Source organism: Sceloporus occidentalis, unplaced genomic scaffold (assembly GCF_023333645.1).
Source record: "Sceloporus occidentalis isolate IW3139 unplaced genomic scaffold, rSceOcc1.0.p SCAF_4, whole genome shotgun sequence".
NCBI lineage: Eukaryota > Metazoa > Chordata > Lepidosauria > Squamata > Phrynosomatidae > Sceloporus > Sceloporus occidentalis.
In genome coordinates, this window is record NW_028316984.1 from 14,843,252 (window position 1) to 14,863,904 (window position 20,653).

Here is a 20,653-nt window from a genome sequence, read left to right on the forward strand (position 1 = left end):
GCCAAAGCCACACTCCAGACCTAAGGACTGGAGCGCAGCTTTGGTGCAGCTTCTGGCCTCTTAAGATGTGTGTGTCATTTGTAGCTGCCCAACAGGATTTTGCCCATTTTTGATTAGACGTATATATGGTAAGCTAGGCAATTATAATAGATGCAAGCATCTTATAATTATTATTTAATAAAGATACTGGAAATTAAGAGTTCATTTTCAATGAGTCTTTATGCAGTTTTAATATGAGAATGACTCTGGAATGTATCCAAGTTTCAGGAAGTCAGGCAGCCACTAGAATATAATTAAAATAATTTGTAAATGCAGGAGCAACCTCCCTCTAAAGTGTTTGTAAAATTACCCTGAGAATAGCAGAATCATTTGATTTAAGTTTTTTTTTAAATTCCCTCTTGAATTTCCTTTGGGGAGATCCTCTTCCATTTGCTCTGGCTTCAGCAGAGAGGGACGTAACCCCCTCCCCTCCATTTGACAATCTTTAATATTTTTGCATTTTCTGTAGAGGCTCTGTAAATAAGAGTTGAATTTACCTTGAATTTTTCTAGGAACATAAAGCCTAGTTCCATCTTCATCCATTATGACTCCTATTTTATTTTTCACCTGTCTTTTCATTAATTTATCCAACACGTAGACAATAAACTGGACCCTTTACATACTATCAAATATTATGTGTGTGTGTGTTTGTGTGTGGTTATGCATGTGCTATGTGTATTTGTGTATGTGCTGCAAAAGTAACATCCCCATAGTGATCCTATTGATATGAAGTAAGTTTTATTCAGCATGTTTCTTGTTCATATGTCTCCAAATTCTGTCAGAGCGAGTCTCATGAGATTTGCTTGACAAATCCAAAATTTCTTGTTTCCAGGCTGCCACCTGATCTCTAATTTTGCCTTTGAGAATGCTCAGTTCTTTGATGAGTAATCCACAGACAACAGCCTTCGTAGCCTTCCATCAAAAACTCCCATTGACAGCACTGGAGGCATTCTGATCCTTATAATGTTCTAATCCTGAATGCAGTCTTTGCTCACACAGTTGAGTAGATAACAACAATGAACTAAACCTCCCTATTGGTGTAGATACAACTTGTGGAGAAAATGTTATACTCCCAAAGTCAGAGCCATGATCTATCACTAAGGTGGGTTACAGACCGCCAAAACGCGGTGGCCTGTACCCGCCCCTTTCCCCGGGGTATCGGGGCCTCAGTGGCCAGAACGGCAGCCGCTGAGGCCCCGATCCGCCGCTTTCCAAGCTGCAGGGAAACGGCAAAAGGCCGCTTCCCTGCAGCCTGGAAAGGGGTGTCCTTGGGTCTTCAAGCCCCAAGGACACCCCATGGCGGCGGGGAGGAGGAGAAAGGGGCCGCTTGGCCCCTTTCTCCCTTGCGTTGCTGGGCGCAGCCATGTGAAGGCTGCGCCCAGCGATGCAAACCAGGAAGGAGCTCCGAAACGGAGCTCCTTCCTGCTCCACGCAAAGGGCACACTAAGTGCCCTGGCGCGGCGCGATGACGTCATGTCCGCACCGCCTCGTATAGAGGCAGCGTGGTTGTGACGTCATCATGGCGGCCCCCATGTAGATGGGGCGCCGCCATTTTGTACTGACTCAGTCTGTACTAGGGTTAGGGGGGTGCGGAAGCACTGCACCTTCCTAACCCTAGTACGGACTGAGTCTGTACTAAAAGGCCCGTTTGTAACGGGCCTATATCTGTTTCTACAGACTTATGATTTAAAAGGTAAAGGTCTCCCCTTTGATAAGATTGGTGTTGTTCTTGAGGGTGGTGTTCATCTCTATTACTAAACCGAGGGAGCCAGTGTTGTCAAAAATGACCTGTAGCAAAATCGGATGTGTGGGATTACTGATTTGGAAATATACAAGTAAAGAAGCAAATATATTAGGATGATAAAGGCATATCTGAAGTTATAGCAGAATTGGAAGGTAACTTTATCAATGTGAAAATAAGAACAATTTGTTTAGAACAATATAGTAGAAATTGTTAGGTTGGCAGAAGCTGGGACTAGTGATGGGAGCTCACTCTGTCATGTGATGCTTGGGCCTTGAACTGCTGACCTTCCAACTGTCAAGGTCAGGATCTTAACCACTAAGCCACCACATCCACCTCTTATGTATTACATCCTCCATAATAAAGATCATGTCCATTCTGGTGAAAACTTTATGAAATGCAAAGTAAAAAGTAGAACAATCATCCAGATGTAACTATGCCTTTACGTTTCTCAAACTGTAAGCCTGAAACAATTGAAACATTTTTGTCATATCAGCATCTACCGGATGCTTCTTCAGGACTTTTTTGTTTTGTTGTGGTATCCATCCCTTGAATTTTCCAGTTGAGATACTCCCAGAACTAGGTCGCAGAGGCAAAATTATTTAATTCTTGGAAAATTTATGGGAAAATTGCATTTGGCCCATCTTTCTGCATATACTATGGCAAAAGCCATTGCATTTTTTAAATCTAGGAGCCCTTCTACAACTAGATATGCCCTCTAGAGTCTTGCAAGGTGAGAACTATGGGCTTAAGATCTTTAACTGTCATCTGTGGGTGACCCCTCTTAAATGGATAGTAGATTCCCTTGACATTCAGGGGACTTTTCAGTTTGAAGATATCTAACTATTTTCAGTTTGATGATATCTAAATAACACACATTACAAAAACTTCATATGTAATGCTTCACACAGCAAAATAGAAATGACCACTGTCATTCTCAATCTCCTTATTTCCCCTCCACTGCCCTAGCAGCAGGGGCTACAGTCTTGGACCTGCCAACTCCTCCCATAGGCCAGCAACATTAAGTCTTCCTATGGAAGAGTTCTCCCCAAGTGCCAAAGCCTAAGAACCTAGTTAACTCCAGCTCTGCATTTCCACTTCAACTGTGAGGGGAGTGTGCTCACAAAACATGATGAAAAAGCTTTGCATCTTGTAGATAAACATGCTTAATCTCAGCCTGTATTAATAAAGTTAATAATAATGGGGAAAATCTTCCTAGCTAGACTTCAATTTGTTCAACTTGTTAAGAGGCAGAGAGATGTGTTCAGCTCAGAATTCATTTCTGCTTCAGACTGCAGAATTTGGTTTAGTTACTGTTGTCAGTCTTTAGCAGTTATCCTGGATTCCCAGTTTCTATGGTGTTATCTTTAGGTCAGCATATTTTTGGCAAGTACAACTCCAGTTTAATCAGTTCTGCCATTGCAAATAAGCAAAAGGGGGAGACCGATATATATTGGATCCCTGTCTCCTAAGGTGTTAGAATAAAAGAGTGAAATCCCATCCTAATTGGGAACTCAGGCATTAAAGCTGTAAACCACTGTGATATAAACTCTTCCATCTTGCCTTATCCTGCATCATTTGAAATTCCTTGATTTCAAATATTCTGAGATTAGATTTTTTTAATCTCCTCCAGTTTTAATTTGCAGCAGACATTGGATTTTTAAAATAACATCAAGTTGAGTACCATGCTCTGAAAAATTTGAATCCAATAAATTTTCCCAGACTGCCATCAATTCTCTTTTGAGGGTATAAAAATACTGTGCTAACTCCTTTTTATTAATGGGAATTTCTTCATCTTGAACTCTATTAGACATTGTTTAATGTTCAGCAGATGCTGTTTGTAATCCAGATGCTATTTTATGGCTTTGTTTTCAGTAAAGATAAGATAGGGACTTCTCTCTCAGTGAAAAAAATCTCAGTAATAAATCACTTTGAGTTGTTACTAACCTCCTTCACATGTTAGAGATCTTCTTCTTTGTAGATACATAGATGTGTTATTATTTAACCTTCTGAAAACTCTTAGTAAGGCTAGAGTTTTACAGTTAGTGAATCACTTCTGCAAAACTCATCACTTGGTGCCACCAACCTTCGGACCATTTCCCCCCCAGTTATGGATTTTCAGATTGTTTCATGTATTTTCATTATGCGTGCATAATTGCAAAGAACATACTAAAGTGCATAATAGCATGCAGCATGTTCAACACAATAATTGCTAGGCTTTAGAACCACCTTCAAGTATTCCTTAGGGGCTCCTACAAACTTAAACATAGGCAAATACAGAACAGAGCAACATGAGATAGTCACTAACACTTTAAAAACTGGATCATTATGACCAAGGGATAGTTGCAGCCCTTCTTTCTGCTCCCACTGCACCTTGCCTTGGAAATATTGCAAGAAACTATACTTATTGTGTTCATTCACAAGTAAGAGTAGCCAACTGAGAAGAAGTAAACACTTTGCACATCTTATTTACAACAATTATTATCCTTAGGCAGCACTGCCAGTGGTCATGCTGACTGGGGGTGATGAAACGGGAAGTAAACACATATAGCCTATAGAAAAACAAGGACAGGCATGAAAGCAAGCTTGCAGACACTATGGATGGGATGTGGAAAACAGATCTGGAGAATCACAGACTTGGAAGTTAGCAGGTGTCATCTACACCAAAGGTGGGCAAAATGACAATCACGTTCAGCATATGATCCCATGGTAATTGTTGTGCATTCCCAGGGTCCCTAGGGTTCAACGTTTTCCAGAATATTTGCCCCCAAATTGCCCCAACATGCTATAGGTGCATAGGAGGCAGTTTTGTCATGTTTTTACAGAAGTACTGTAAAAATGCTGTAAAAAAAGACAGAAAACGCTGTTGTTGTTTTTTTAAATTAAAGGACCTGGCCGGGGGGGGGGGGGGGTAGAGGCAAAAAATACCTCTATGCCCCTTAGACAGTATTCAGGGGCATTTGGGTGCAAAAACCTCCCTCCCTCCCTTCCTTTTTTGCACACACCCTAAAGAGTATGTCTAAAGAGCATGAAGGGAATTTTGCCTCTCCCCCCTGCAGCCCTCCAAAGCCTTCTGATCTTGTAGCCCATTAACCCCCAACAGTTGCCCTCTTCCAATCTAGTCCAGCCCCCTGCCAGTGCAAGAATCCATGGATAAAGTATCCCTGGCAGATGGCCACTATTGGACCTGCTTAAAAACCTCAAACAAAAGCAATTCCTCCAGCTTCCAATGGAATCTATCCTGCTCCCCCAAAATGTGGGGGTTTTGTAATTTAAATGAATTGGCTTAGGCTTTAACCTCTAGAGCAACAGAAAACAAGCAAATCCCATTTCCAATGTGATAGCCCTTCAAATATTTGGCCACCACACCAGAACATTTCAGAAGAAAATCAGCTTGCGTATTATAAATTATAGCAAAGCTTTTGATGGTGTTGGTCATGGAAAAACCAAGGATCGCTCTAATAGAGGTGGCTATGCAAAAACTGGATCTTGTACTCTGGGCAAGAGACCACCATCTGACCAGAATATGGAGAAACTGAAGATGGATAAACAGAATATGAAGAAACAAAATGGACATATACACATCTTCATGTAATTCCCCCCCCCCAAAAAAAATAAAGAATCGGGGTACAATAGATTCCCGGTGCCCCCAATGTCAGCTAGACCAAAGCAACCAGGAAAAGGTGGTCATAATCAAGACATTGTAAACAGAGGCATCTGTGAAAATGTTTGACTTGCTTATTGTCACAATCAGCACATACCATAAACCACAGGTATTTTATGGAATACAGACAGGTGGAGTTGTTCATAGAGCTGTGTAAGGAAAGAACTCTGTAGATGTCCTCAAACCAGCTCCTTTCCCAGAAGGTAAATGTGGAGGAAAAAATCAAATGGAAAAACCACAATGGCAGAGGGTTGAAGAGAAATTACAATGATGGTTATGGTGTTCAGTTATGTGGAGACCTAAAGATGAGAAAGGTTCTTTCCATTTGTGCTGAAAGAACACAAGGCCATTCACGAAAGTCACATAAACCTCACTCTTACTAGCAATATAACTTTATTATGCCCTTGTTACTAAAAATGATAACATTACTGGTAACTAGTTACTTGAACGTTTTGTCTAAAATTTGTGTAAGATGGCTGGGCTAAGAACTCAGAAGAACTCAGAAGATGTCTTCTGCAATATTTATCAATTGAATGTCTAGACAACCTTTCAACCAAATCTGTTCTTGGGGCAGCTTATAATAACAGTGAAAAAGTACAAACACTACTAATGAACAACTAAAAACTGTGTCCAAACAACAAATAAAACTGACTTATTTCAAGCACTGTTTGCATGTATTATCCAGATGTGCTTTAGCCATACTTTTCTTGGAGCATGGAATAGGGCAGAGACTAATTCCATGATTCCTTTAATGGTGTTTTGCCAGAAGCTGCAATATTGCTAGTCTCAGTGAATTATTGAATTTCATATAATTGGCCTATGCCCTGCAGTTGGATGCAGCTGCATGTAGTGTGCCCCCTATACAGCAGAATTGAAAATATCCTGTTTTATGGTAAGGTATTAATGGAAGCTGGAAAATGGTCTATTTGTGGGTCATTTCAAAGTAAATTGAGGTATCCAGTAGAGGGCAACAGCAGATCAATTTTCTATGAGACTCCTGGCAGATTAGCTCCTATATTCCCCTGTTCTGTGGCTTGAACACCCTTTCTAGACCATTTTTCCCATTCATTTACATGTCAAATTAGCGCCTTCCAGAAAAACCATAAAGATGAAAAAAGCCATCACTTCAGAGGACAGGCAGAATAGTTGCCACAATCCAGAATTTCAGTTCTGTTTCATTTTAAAAGCTCTTAAGAACTTGTGAAAAGCTGTTTTAACAGATCAAAACAGAATGCCTTTAGTCTCTTTCCATTTTGACACATACTTCAAGTTATCAGCAGCTACAGTCACTCCACTGTCTCATATAAGATGGCTCAAAAGTTGAATTTCAGTTTGGAGGACCTAAACATTGCTTCCAAACTCTTTGAATAGATATGAAATTCCAGCATCCTCCAGACCTCCTTTCCATTAAAAAATAGCATCTTGTATATTGTATATATATAATTTTAAAGAACCAAAATAGGTTGAAATCTGAGATGTATGCATGCTACTCAGTTATATCTGCACCATACCACTTTAAAAGTATTGAAGCCCTTCTATGGGATTCTCAGATTTGTAGTTTCATGAAGTACTTAGAACTCTTTGCTAGAAAGTTCTAGTGCTGTAATTCAGTAGGGGGAGATGCACCAGTGAATTCTAAATAACTCACCAAACTTCAAATCCCAGGATTTTATGAAATCCCTGAACGGGTTTATCTGAGGATATTAGAGTTTCCTTCCCATCTCAGAGGTTGAAAACAGTGCATAGGTTCTCCACAATACAATTCAGCTACTGAGCCTTCTTATTCGAGAGGACACATGGATGTACTTCAGGAAATCCATCACTCATTGTGATGCTAGTAATAACAAGATATATCTCATTAGCAGTTTCATTGCTTCTGCTACCTGGTCTGGTCTGGTTTACCTCTGTCCTTCCATCAGCTTGACTTCATGACACAGGACCAAAGGCCCAATTTGACTGTGGACTGTCTTCACATGGGAAGGGCACTTTGATGGTGAATCCAAATCATCCTTTCCTTAATCTGTTTTACAAAACCTCACCATTTGTTCTGTATCTTCCCAGAAAACCTGAAGCACTCCGGAGTGACGCTGGGTTTCTGTTTACAGTGTGTCCTGCTGTGCTACCTGCCATTGCCACTGCCACTGCCACTGCCACTGTGGCACAGGTCACTTCCTCTGCAGTCACAATGTGGCGCCCAGCCATGTGATCAATGCTGGGTGCCTCATTTTTTACCCCAGATGGAGCAATTCATGCTGATGGCAGTCCCGATGGGCAGCATAGTGGGATGCACATGTGAACTGTCACCCAACATCACTCCGGAGTGCCCAAGTAACAGGGAATTTGGGGCAACTTTGGATACAGAATACTTTGGGCTTCTCCCAGAATATTCTGGTTAGTGTAGACCCATTCATTGTTTTGAGTATAAATTTTGAACAGTGAACCTTCTATAATACCAGTGTAGGCAAATCTAATGTGAATGTTTCTGTTTGGTTTGGTTTATTTTTCAATAAGAAATTCCCCAGTTCCTGTTTCCTGAATCAGTATGTGAACCAGAATACTGTTATACTTGAGTACTGTATTTGCATTCTCCAGAATATTGTGAAGGCAATCATTGAACAACAAACATATACAAAATATGTATGATAGGGAAAAATGTGCACGGTATGCATATATCGAGGAAAGAAATATACAAATAGCACAGTGTCAAAGAAACTGCATGCAAAAATGTCTATTAGAAAAATCTACATGAAAATGTTTTTATTCAGACCCCATTTTTCAAGAAGCAAACTGTGGCAGAAAGCAGACAGAATGAACTGAAGATCAGAAAAATGATAAACTAGAAAAAATGTCCATCCCTATTTTGACTTGTCTAAGGAGCAGTGATAGACTATTTGAAAATATTAGAAACAAAGTGTTAGGAAACTCTGATGAAGTTAATCCTTTACAGAACTCTTGCAGTTTGTGACAGATTCCACATGTGGATTTTTTTGCACAGAAAATGGCACTTGCTAAACTAGCATTGAGGAGATAGCTCAAGGAAGGAGAAGCTAATAAAACACACAGTATCCATTGTTTGGAAATAAATAAGGCCACAATTTTAAGCAAGTTGCAGCTGAGGAGATTGGTGTTGCATGAGGCATAGATCCAGTGGCCAATCCCTTGATCAAATAATCCAATAGCATTCAATCAACCCAACCTCCTGGCCACTACTTCTGGGGTGACACAGAAATTTGGGAGGGAAAGAATACTAAATAGACCAGTCACTAAGCCTGCTTGCCATTCTTTGGCTATTTTAGTCATGCCAAGCTTGGGCTTGTCTCATGACAATTTCAGATTTTGTGGATCCATACGGACCCTGGGCCCCATAAAAGGGATCCAGAAGTCCTTCAAAAAGCCCTCTATTAGAATATTGGGATAGTATGGGGTAAAATATACTTACTGAGACTGGGTGGTGGCTAAACTCAGCCACTGCTCCCCTGCCCCAAGCATGGCCTATTTCCCAGTACCTGAGTTGGTGGTAGTGGTTTCAGCCAACCCACATCCCATTTGGTGAGTGGATGTCAACTGCCACAAAATGGCTGCCCTGTGCCTGAATTATGCAGACACAACATCAATTGTCAACTTTATATTGGGTTCTTTGTATTCATAGTACACATGGTGCAAGGCCTATTTAGTACCTCATTATGATTCCTTGAATCCTCCTGTCCTCCCAAAATATGTGGACTAACAAAGACCAGCCACAACTTATCACTGACCAGTTACTTTCTGATCTTCTCTGAGAAGGCCTTTTCCAGAAAGCAGCACCGTATTCTATGGCAGATGCTTCCTCAAGAATCCTGTCCACATCCTTGTGTTGCACAAATGGAAAAGTATCTATTTTCACTGGACATAGAAGGGCCAGAGTTAAATCTGCTGGATCTATATCGATTATAGTATCCATGTCAAAGTGGATTCATGTCTGGAAGCCATGCTCACTTCCTCAATCATCATGCAATTGTCACTCCCTCTAGCAAACCTAATTCATCTTAAGGGGAATGGATTTACTATGAACGCAAAGTTTGCATTCATAGGAAATCCGCTCCCCTGGAATGATTCAGGGATGGTAAGAGGGAGCTACGATTGCATAACAATTGAGGAAGTGAGCATGGCTTCCAGACACATGCGTTTCCTCCATGTTTCAGGGATGTTTCACGGACGTTTCCCCAGCAATTCAGATAGGTATGGAAACCTTGAAAAAGGCAGCACTTGGACAAGTTGATTTTTTGTAATACAACTCCCAGAATGTCTTGGTCAGCAGTCATGTTGGCTGTGGGGTTGTTCCAGTTTTAGTAAAAAGCTCTGTAGTGGTGTGTGTGTGTGTGTGTGTGTGTGTGTTGTCACATGCTTAGGAAATGATATAATAGAATGTTTAACATGCTATATCCTCAGTTTTCTTGTGTGTGTATATAGTATTAATTTGATATGTAATATGTAATTGCACTACTGTATGAGGCCGTATTCTTTGGTGCCAGACTGTTCATTAAAAAATCACACAAACAAACAAAAATCTTTAGCAGCCATTTCAGAAACTGCCAAACCAAAAATGTGTTTTGTATTTTTGAACACTTTGCAAGGTGTTAACATTTGCCAAGCCACAACACTAGGTAGCGATTCTTTTAATTAACTACTTGGGAATTTGTTTTGTAACCTATCTAATTACACACGGTGTCTTTGAACTACTTTGAACTTTTTTAGTGCACAAGCATTTTTTGCTTCCACTTCTAGTGAGAGCTTGCCTTGACATATCCCTATTTCCTCTTGAGCTTAGACCATGGTTTGATCTCCCCCATCCCTGAAGCACATCAGCATAACATAATGGGAAAGCAACCAGGAGTGATTAGATTAAACTAAGCATAAAATGCTTTGGTAGGGAAAAAGAGACTCTTCAAGGATATTACAGTTTTAGAGACAGACCCTCTTTTTAAAACGGGTCAGGGGAACTTATCAAAGTACACACTGAGTTACTCTGAATATTCCCCATATCATCTCATATTATGGTGTTTGAAAGTCATTTCCCAATGGATAAAAGCAGAAAAGCAGCAGGCAAGGCAGCCTCATAGAACACGATTTGCCATTAGTTCCTCCCTTTGAACATTTGTCCTGGTATTACCAGGCATGTTGAAAATAAATTGTGGCAATCTTACGGGATAATCCTCTTAGCACATCAAGACTGAATGCTTGGGATAAATTTAGAATGTTTTGAAGTTCTGTGATTTCACTGTTGACTTCCTTCATGTATATAATCAAAATGTTGTTCTTACATCAAGAGGCATTGTTGAAGTTAAACTAGGCTGCCACATGGAATAATGTTCAACTGACTATGCATCTCCATGCTGAGTCCCAGATACTGTTCCTCCCCCGCCAGTATTTTTTGTGCCAGATAATAACCTTGTAGATGCAGAGGAACCCTGAACATCTAGTTCTTGGTCAATCTTATTGGGTTAAGCATGTGGAGTATGCATGGTCAGCTATGGCTGTAGGATAAGTTCTTATGGGCCTCCTAGCCTTCCAAGGAAGAGGACTGTCATTTATAATGATGACCCCTTTTTTTCAAACAAGTTTTTGTGGTATAGTCCCTTCCATGAAGCAATGACATCTAAGAAAGGAACCTGCACAGTGGAGATTCCTCCTCCCTCCAAGTGTCAACTTCTTTCTCACATCAGATTGCTTACTGTTATTCTTTGAGCTCATTTCTGTTTAAAACTGTGTATTTTAAAGGAGAAACATTTCATAGAAGGGTGGCCTGTCTAGACTTGTGTGCAAATGGTTTCTTCAACTTTGTTCAGTTATGGGGAAGAGAAATTGAAAGGATGTGAATAGGCCATTGCATTCTGATCAGAACCAGACAACGTCCTTAATCTAAGGCCCTATACAGACAGCCATAATAAAGCTGCTTCGAGTCACTTTGGAGGTATGGTGTTTCAATGATGCATACATCCTAAGAGTCTGGAAGCTGCACCAAAGCTGCACTCTAGTCCTTAGAACTGGAACATGGCTTTGGTGCGGCTTCTGGACTTTTAGGACACATGTATCATTGAAACACCATACCTCCAAAGTGGCTCGAAGCAGCTTTATTTTGGCTGTCTATATCAGGCCTAAGTGTTGTTCCAGGGTATGGCAGGTGAGGAAGATGTTTGCTATAGAAAAATTGTATTTTTCTTATTCTAGGTGGCAAAAGAAAAAGTAAAATCTCAGGAGTTTTTGCAGAAAAAATTACTTAAGAGAAAAGAAAAGAAACTGTGAGAAAGAGATCAATATATTAGTGCATTTGATAAATTTACTTGATGAGATATGTAATATTGGAAGGTGATATGTCAAGGAAAAATGTTTATAACTGTTTTTCAAGGAGCTGCCTTCCCTGATATATTCCCAGTGTACCAATTTTCAAAGAGGTAGCAGTGTTTGTCTGTTTCAATATAAAATGGGAAGGGAAAAAGGAATGACCCTGCACCTTTAAATCCAAACAATTATTTCAGTATCAGCTTTCTACAACTAGAGACTACTCTTTCAACTGCATTTGAATAAGTGGGCTATGCTAAGACAAACTGGTTAGTCTTAAAGATGTCACAAACCTCTTCCCTTTTTTCCCATACAACACTCCTGCACGCAGTTCACTGGAAACAAGAGCAATATCACCAAACATTCATGCTATCCTTAGGGTCCAAACTTGAGTCTCTTTGAAGCTGGTATTCTTTGGTGCTGCAATGAAATTAGAGCACCGTCTTATTCCTCTTTCTGAAATGACATACTTCTGGTTATGGCTTGATTGAGCTGTATCATTCAGCTCGATTTCTTATTCAAGCAACTGCCCTAGCAAAAAACAAACATATGAAGTCAAAGGCTTTCACAGCCAGCATCCATAGTTTTCTGTGGGTTTTCCAGGCTATGTGGCCACGTTCTGGAACAATTTATTCCTGACGTTTTGCCTGCCTCTGTGACTGGCATCCTCAGAGGGTGTTGGCATGGAAGTATGTGGGGTATATATACTTTTGTGACCCTTGGTTGGAGGAAGTGATTTACATGTGTGTTGGTCTGTTGTTGAATGGCAAGGCTTCAGGGTGGGAAGATGTGTGGGAGAATATGTGCGTTTATTTAACTTGCAATCTATTGTCTGTTGGTAAACGCCCTGACCCTGGGTGGTGGTTGTTTGCATGTGTTGAGCCTTAATTTTGGTGTTCTTCAGGATTGGTAGCCAAACTTTGTTTACTTTCAGTGTTTCTTCTTTCCTGTTGAAGTGGTCCAGGTGTCTGTGGATTCTAATGGCCTCCCTGTGCATTCTGACCTGGTAGTTGTTGCCACGATCCAGAATTTCATTGTTTTGAAATAGCATTCTATGCCTAGGTTGCTACTGTGTGTGTGTGTGTGTGTGTGTGTGTGTGTATGTATGTGTGTGTGTGTGTATCCCACATGCTTCCATGCCACCCCTCTGAGGATGCCAGCCACAGATGCAGATGAAATGTCAGAAATAAATTCTTCCAGAAGACAATAGCCACATAGCCTGGAAAACCCACAGTATAAAACCAACACAAATGCAAATTGCTTACAAAAAATTGTCATTCCCTGAGATTGCAGCAGTGTAGAAAAAGGAAAAGAATTACTATGCCCCCCCCATCTCCCATTGGTGCTATTTCTGTTAAAAATGTTGGGCTTGGGCTGAGAAAATTCAGATTGTACAGTCCGTTCTCGCCTTACGCGGGGATCTGTTCTGGATCCCTCCGCATAAGGCGAATTCCGCCTATGCTCGAGCCCCATTGGAAACAATGGGGCTCGTGCGTGGCAGCGCAGCGGTGCAGGCACGCGCGGGGCGCAACGGGCGCACGCGCCCATTCAATTGAATAGGACACGCCGCCCTTTCTGCCCCGCGCGCGGGCGCACTGTAGTCTAAAATATGGAATTTACTGGATAAATTTGGGCTAGTCACTCATTCTCAGCTTGATATACATAAGAGTAGGAGGTAAAGAGCCATGTGCGCTATGTTGAAAGAAACAAGGGATATGAATGTAACAAATAAATCAACCATCCAATGTAAATACATATTTAACTTGTCTAATTTGGGTCTTCATCGGGTCAGAAAACAATGTTTCTTTGCTTTCAGCCATTTCATTTAGCCCAGAATTCTAGAATGCCATTAATAAACACCAGAATTCTTTCCTTGTGTTACAGGTTCCAGAGAAAAATCCACTTTTGATCAGCCTTGGTTGGCTCAAGTATTTGAATGAAAGCAAGTCTTTGGGTCCTTCAGCTGTGTGGAAGAATTAGGAAGCTGGGCATACATGTGGTCTCAATCTTTTCTGTGAGTGTGTATAACCTCCCACACTACGCTTTTCAAAAAGGTCATCAGATAATCACTAGCACTGGGCTTTTCTCACAAACCCAACACCAGCACTTGCCTTAGGGTACTATAACATGGCATGGGAAGTTAAATTAGAAGCATATATTTAGCAATAGCACCTTGAAGTGGCAGGCTTCAAAAAGGCCATACTCTCACCAAGGGATTAGGAGGTGAATTTATTGAGCAACAAAGACTCTGTGGAAAAGCAAGAGTAAAATCAACACACATCTAAAAGGGAGAGAGAGAGAGAGAGAAGATGTTTGTATCTCCAAATTCTTCTCAATGTGATTTAACAGAGTTGTTCTGCTAAAGGAAGCAATTTCAGCTGCAGAACTGGTGTTTCTCTACATGTGATTCACTCTTCTCCTTCAGCCCACATCATTACCTCAAAATATGCTTCTGAATGCTGTGAAACCCTCCAGAGCAGATGTTCGAGTAAGCATGGGGGAAGAAGAGAAGGAGAAGGTCCTACAGAGCTAATGCAAGTGCTAGTACTAATGTGAAGGTACTTTCCATGTAGAGAGTACATTGATTCCACTCTGGGCTTTATTCCAGGGTTGAAGGAACTATCCAAGACACTGAACACATTACCCAGAATAGGATCAGAACTTTGGACAGTTCCTTTAAAGGCCACATATGGATCTCAAGGCCATTTTAAGGCTCAAAGAACTCACAAGCATCTCTCCAATACACCATTATATATACCTTTTGTATCCACTGGGGTATGGTTCCAGGATGCTCTGTGCATACCAAAAACCTTGGATGCTCAAGTCCCATTAAATTTATTATGGTGTAGTGAGATGGTGTTCTATATATAAAAGGTTTGCTTTTGAAAAGTTATATCTTTTTGGAATATTTTCAAGCCATGGATGGTTAAATCCATGGGTAAAGAATCTGTGGCTATGGGGGGGGGGGGGTGACTGTATTACCAATTTTGTGGAGGGAAACAAGGGGGCATTTGTATCAATTTCCAAAGTGGGTTCACCACACTCCTGGGATGGAAGCTTCAGGGAACTAGCTTTCCCTGAAGGGGCTGAATCAGTGGAACCTGGCAACCAGGGGCCTACTCACACTACACAATCCTAGCATTATAGTTCCACTTTAAATTGCCATGGTTCCATCCTATGGAATCCTGGGGTTTGTAGTTTGGTCAGAGGTACCAGAGGAAAATTTTCTGGCTACAGATGCTAAATGGCTTCTCCTTCCACTGCCAATTACTGGATTCCACGGGATGGAGCCCCAATATTTAAAGTGGAATAATAGTGCTATAATTCATAGTGTGAATGGGCTCCCAGAAGCTCTGTCTAATACTTCTGCCAGTTATAGTCTCATTCTATTAATTTAAAACACAGAGTGCCCATACCAAACCATCCAACAAATGGTTACAATAAAGAAGCAAGATATAAAGGTATTGCTAATCTGATAGAATCTTGTTTAACAATCTCCCTTCTGAGAATCAAAATTCTGTCCTAGGAGAAGTTGAAATTTATTCAATGAACCGTTACAATAAAAAAGCAAGATATGAGTGTTATTCTTAATCTGATAGCATTTGGTATATCATTCTCCCTTCCGAGAATTAAAACTCTGTCCTAGACAAAACTGCCTACTGGACATGAAGCATACAATATCATGATGGTTAAAAAAATTGGTCCAAGTGACAAATGCAGAGGTAGCTGTGAAGGATCCCACACAGTACAGTAAATAAGTCCCACTGCACATTGTTGTCTTTGCAGCTCTCCTCTCTGTTGTGTTTAGGGAGTTACACTGTCTGTCAATGATCATTAGAATCAAAAACAGGATGTATTATTTCAGCCATAAAGCTGAAGGCAAAGGGCATTTCCTAAGAATTAATGACTGGCTGGGAAACTGAAAGGTTCAAGATAAAAAAGTAATTGTTGCATCAAGGGCCTTTTTTGTGACCATTTTATTAGGGGTTAGAATAGATGCACGCTTCCCAGGGCCTTCCAAGGCACCTTTCACCCATAGTTTATTAGGTAAACACTCACCCATTTGATTCACTCACAGTATTCTTTTATCATCATATGGTTTCCTGAATCCTCATCAGTCCACGTTTCAAATGTGTGCTGAATTTTTCCTGTGACCCACTTCTACATGTGAGAGGTCACTGGGCATAACAGTCAAGAAACGGAACCTAGTAAATGCAAGTATAGTGAGCCCTCAGTATCCGCAGGTCTGATATTTGTAGACTTGAGCAACTGCAGATCAACATGAAGAAGCATTTAATTTTTTTTAACTTGGAATGGCCAGGCTGAGAAGTGGTCCCAGGACAATATTGGAGGTTGAGGCAAGACATGGGCAAGCTGATGCCTCCCTCCCCCATGGAGTTCAATCCTGCCACAAAGCCACAGTCAGAACTTAAACCTCTTCCTCACTCTCTTTCCCACCTTCACATCACAAAGCCACTGCCAAAATTTAAATCCCTGTCTCACTCAAAGACTGTACAGCTGGGCATTATATGCTGGTGAGGAGGTGACATGGGGTGTACGCATGCCGACTGCTCCCACGCTGGCCCCACGCCAGCCCCACACTGCGTGCCCAGGAATGGTGCTCCATTGGCACAGCATTTACATGCACTGCACAAAAGGAGTACCAAAAAGCTGCCACCATGTGATGGTGGTGGCAAAAGAGTTTAAATCTGGCAGAGACTTTGTGATGGTAAGGTTGAGAAGTTGGAAAACAGTCAGCAAAGGCTTTAAATCCTGGCAGAGCCACTATACATGAAGGAGATTGTTAGACAAACAATAGGAGAAGTCCAAGTCTATTTGTTTATAGCGTTAAAAAGGGAGACTTCTCCATTTGCGTTCTCTCTTAACCTTATTGCTAGTCCCAGTTAGATTAGATCAACAGAATCATTGGGGGATATGCAAGTATTGGGCTTAACAAAGGCCTGAAAAGTAGCCCTCTTTGCTGATTTAAAAGTATGTCTTGGAGAAATAGATGAGTTAATAGGCATTCCAGAATAAGTCCCAGTTTTGTACAAACTGAACTGAAATTCTAATGGATTTCTCCTCAAATATCAGCAAACGTAGCATTTCAAAATTTTGTCTTTCAAAACTCTGCAGTGTGAAACTTGGGACTTCTCCCAATGGCCAACAAGACCTGTAAATAATGTGCTATTAAGTTCCTGGCCACATAGCAATTTTTCCCTATTCCACATCCAGTAATGCCGTAAATATACTAGGGCTTCATGTCTTGTTGGAAGCATGGTGCATGGTGGTATGGGTTTTCATTCCATCCCCACCCTCTCTCATGCAACACATCATCAGTGGGACACCCAGAAATATAGCAGAAACAAAGACAATGTATCCTGACGTAAGATGTTACTACTGCCAACATCAGGCTCACCCAGGATTGCATTTCAAAAGTCCCAGCTGGTCCTGGAAATTCATGGGGAATAAACTGGGACAGGAGATATAGCCTTTGGATTAAAAAAATAAATAAACTGATCTCTAAAGGTGCAACTCCCATGGCTTTTCACCAGTTCAGATGAACCCTTGGTGATACACTACAAGCCACAGAATGAATAGATGAGACATTGTTTACTATTATATTTTCCAGCTGTTTATCTGTTTAACTACACACATTGAATTTGTGAAGTGGAGAATTCTTGCCATTTTATACTTATTTCTGACAGAGTTGTGCCCATTATATTTTAGGGACTGGATTGTTTTGCTGACATTTATATAGGTTGACCAATAACAATGTTCTCTGACAACTGGCAAACAGAAAATATAATATCAAAATACAATAGCCATAAAACAAGAAATAGCTTCACTGTTTTGTAAGTGTAAGCGTACACACACACACACATCTGCACACAATATCTTTGGAATAAAATGGCACATGATAGTCATCTAGGAGGTTTTCAGCCTTTATAGCCAATCTTGTTAGTAGGCACTAATCTTGCTCAAAGCTGCATTTTCAATTAAAATATGTTTTACTAAAATACCATACAGTTCAGGTCCAAGCTTGATCAGATGGTGATATAAGGTGATGCATCATTGGTTTATTATAGTTCCAGGCTATTTCCAGTTACAAACTTTCTATGAACCATATGATGTAAGTCACAGCCTTGTTCTTACAGTTATAACTTTTACAATTACTCAAACAGATTGGGCACAATATTGCTGAACCATCCAGTTCATATGTGGACGAATATGATGATTAGTCTGCTGAATATTGCTACTGAAATCTTTAACTTTCTGTTTGTCAATATTTTTTATCTGTTCCCTCACTGAACTGGCTGCTAATATTTCTAAGGCCACTGTTAACCCAAAAAGCCTTAGATGGGAGGGGTTGCCTCTCTCATCATGAAGCTACTTTTTCTTGATGGTCACAGCTTGCACATTTTTCTGAGTACTTGCTTTGAGAGATTCTTGAGAGTGATAAAAAAGGCAAGGGCCTTTTTTGTTGTGATCCCTTATCTATGAAATGCTCTTCTCAGGGAAGCCCACCTGACCGCAGCATGATCATCTTTGCAGCATCAGATTAAGACATGTTTCTGTTTGCAGGCGTTTGATTTGTTGGTCTTTAAATACTGACCTTAGCCCAATGGATTGTCTCAATAGTTTCTTTTGATGGGGAGCTATTGTTTTATACTATGTAGTGATTTGTAGTAAAGTTTATCTTGACTATTCTATATTTTTTCAAGATTCAGCTTTATTCTTAAATTGCTTTCTCTAGGCAATCATATGCATGAGTTCTTACATATATCGAATGGCAGCTTAGGGAGCTATACAGATTGTCCGTATAGGGGCTATGCAGATTTCCTGGCCAGATTGGGGCGATGACAACCTCATGCTGTGGTACCGAACTGGCCTTTGGAGAGTGCAAAAAGCGGCTTCTTTTTGCGCTCTCCAAAGGCCATCATAGCCACGGCAGCACAGCTTTATGACACCCCTTTGGCACTGCATCATGTGGATGCAGTGCCAGAGTCATGCCATGATACCATACATGGTCTGGAGCAGTGCACGGCATCATGATGCCCTGGGAGTTAGGACATCCAGCATCAGGACGCTGAGCCATGACTCCGGTCACAGGTCAGCGCTTTCTGCCGGTCTGTACAGGCCCTTAGTTATCAAAATGGAACATTTCAGGAAAAGAAACAGGAAAGGAATGAACGAGTCAGAAGGTGCCTTTTGACACCTGGGGGAGTCTATCTATGAGAACAGCCATCCTTCACTTTCCATAAGATGAGATGACAACGGCAATAGGAAATCACTGTAGGGCACGAGTGGGGAAAATACAGCTTTGGGCTTGCATATGGCCCCCAGGCTGTCTCTTTGGCTTTTAAACCCATCAGCCTCTCTGGAACATCTTTTTCCCCAGCCAAGAAGAAAGAGTTTAGTTAGCCCCCTCAGGGGCTCATTCATACTACACATTTGTACCATCATGGTGCCACTTTTGCTGCCGTGGTTCTGTCCTATCGAACCACAGAGCTTTGCAGGGCATTTAGAATCCTCAGCCAAAGAGATCCTTGGGTTCCTCTGAACAAACTACAAACCCTAGGATTCCATAGGATCAAGGTGAACAGACATCCTCCCTTTCCAGGACATATCCTACATTTCAACTTTCTGTCTAGGAGGAATTTCAAGAAGTCCTCCACTTTGAGCATGACTAAGAAGCATGAATTTACATTTATGAGTGTTCTTAGCTTTTGTTTTATAATGTCCTACATTTTGTGGTGTCTTGTCTTTCTTTGTGGTTAGGACATCTGGTCACCCTGCAAAGGATGGAGCCATGGCAGTTAAAGTGGAATCATGGTGTTATTGGGTGAAAGGGCTCCTGGAAGCCTCCAGATGTAGCAATTCAACTTCCAAATATGTTTCACCCCCCCCCCCCCGCCCCCATTACTTAACAACAAAACTAGAAGTGGACATTTGGATGTTTTCCTCTTTTTTATTTTAGCACCCTATACTGCCCCCAAAGAGTCCCAGGAGCAGAAAATTGGGATACAGTCCCCTCACATTTACAATTTTATTATCTGAATTTCTGAAGTGGTAGTCATCTGCTGAGGATCCTGTCAAACAATATTGTTCCACCCTCTACATATGTTAAGCAACGGGAACTACATCAACAAGCCTCTAGTGCTCCTCTGACTCACTGCTAAACTTCTTCCAGAGAAAGACGTTTATATTTCAAACTAATTTTTCCCACATCACTTGGTTAAACAGGCCACCTGGCCTTTTGGAATTGACTCATTCAGCCTTGTGTCCTTCCAATAACTTCCAATAACAAGCTTGATTTTCTCTCTTTACAATGTTGGAATGTAGACAGTGCACCTGACAACTATTTCCTGGAAGGAAGACCATTGCATAGATTTTATATTCATTCACTTCAATTTTTTATCCATCTAACAGTTGTTCCTATTGTAAGTTACAATGTTTTGTGAGGGAGAGGGAGTAATTGCAAACTCCATACATTCCCGACAGAGCTGTAGATCATGCTGTATTTGTTCTGCCTCCAACAGCCTTACCAGTAATGTGTATTGTGCAGTAAAAAGTTATCTAGCAATTCAGTCAAAATTGAAGTAGAGGTGTAATAAAAACCATCCCTGCCTTCATGCTGTTAATACCACACTGGTCCTGATAGAGATCTTTGGGACTTCTTTTTTGCTGCAGTCATGTTTGTTGGGGGTGTTTTAATCCCAACAGAAATAAATGGAGCTCGTTCCAGCAGACAACTTTTATAGGTCTCCAAACTTCAAATGACTAGCCCTTACATGCTGACAAGTGTTTGTGTTTTACTTCCCATCCTGCTGAATTGCTCCCTAGTTTTAGATGATGAGTTCATTTCAGAGGAAAAGAATGTCTACTCG